The following is a 1629-nucleotide window of genomic DNA, read 5'->3' as shown; positions in this document are numbered from 1 at the left end:
TGCCGTCAGTGAAGACCCTGTCACCGTAAAATGTGACACAGTCGCGGGTCCTGGGGGTGGGACCCGGGCGTCTCTGGGGATCATTCTTCCACCAACCACCTCCCACATATTCTGGCTACGTCCTCCGTCAGGTGTGTGCACAGAAATTCCTTCTTCCAACCTGTGGTTTGCCTTTTTTCATTTCCTAACTATGCCTAGTGAGGCCAAAAGGTTTTAATTCTGAGAAGTCATTTGTAATTATTTCTTATGTCCTCTGAAAAAAAACCCTGCCAAACTCCAGGGCGCCGCGGCCTGCCTCCTGCTCCTTCCAGTCTGGTCACTGCAGGTCTTCTGTCTCAGCTGCCCCTTGTTGGTGGTGCAAAGTAACGAGGATTTTTCTTCTCTGCCGTGGCTGGCCAACTGTCTGGGCACCGTTTGCTAAAAGCGCCGTCCTTTACCCGCCGCTCTGCCCCAGGATCTGCTGAAACCCCCACCATAAATCTGTGGTGTGCACTCGACCTTGTGCCCCGTCCCGGGGACCCGAGGGGTCGGTCTTCATGCCAACACCGCACCGCTGTGCCGTGTGCCTGGGACCGGGCAGGACTCCGGTGATGCTGGGTCCTTCGTATCTCCGTGTCGATTTTATTTTCTTATTAAAAAATTGTTTATGTTTATTTTTGAGAGAGAGTGTGTGAGCAGGGGAGGGGCAGAGAGAGACAGACACAGAATCCAAAGCAGGCCCCAGGCTCCAAGCTGTCAGCACAGAGCCTGACATGAGGCTCGAACCCATGAACGGTGGGTTCATGAGCTGAACTGAAGTTGGACGCTCAACCGACTGAGCCCCCCAGGCGCCCTCAGAATCAACTTGCCGGTTTTTGCCAGTCTCTTGGTATTTTGATCGGGGCTGCGCTGGACCCGTGGGACAGCGGGGGGAGAAGACACCGGGGCGGTCCCGCCCCCTCCAGTCCGTCCCCACAGTGCCTCTCGCTGACGACGGTTTCCGCGGCAGCATTTTGTGGCTTTCGGGGCACAGACGGCACAGGTGTCTTAACGTATCCCCAGACGTTCATCTATTTGGTGCGACAGCAAACAGGGCTTACATTTCCCTCGCCCAGTGCTCACTGCCGACCTTCCGGAAAGCGAGTGAGTTCTGACCTTGGATGCGCCGAGTTCCCTCAATCACCGGCTCCAGTAGCTGTTGCGGATTCCTGACAACTTTCGACACGCGGGATCGGGTCATCTGTGCAGACTTCCTCCTTTCCAAACAGATGCCATCTGCCCCCTCGCTGCACTGGCCAGAGCCACGTGCTGGTGCCGACTGGACGTGGGGAGAATGCGGTGCCTTCCTCCTAACCGGGTTACTGAAAGCGGCCGGAACCGGGTCCACCCAGTCTTCCCGCAGCTCTACTGGGTGTTGCCGCAGTTTGGGGCTCCTCTGGGCGCAGGGACACTGGACCGTCCTGGGGTTCTGACGAGCCACCTTCCAGGCATCCTGTCCGAGATGGCCTTCGCCCCTGAGTCACTGCGGTCGGAGTGCACCTGTGTATCTCCCCATCTCTCCCCTCTCCGCTTAGTTGTATTTATTTTTGAGAGAGACACACACACAGAGCATGAATGGGGAAGGGCCAGAGAGAAGGAGACACAGAATCC

This window comes from Suricata suricatta, chromosome 17, assembly GCF_006229205.1.
Source record: "Suricata suricatta isolate VVHF042 chromosome 17, meerkat_22Aug2017_6uvM2_HiC, whole genome shotgun sequence".
Lineage (NCBI taxonomy): Eukaryota > Metazoa > Chordata > Mammalia > Carnivora > Herpestidae > Suricata > Suricata suricatta.
Note: the sequence above shows the minus strand (reverse complement) of the source record.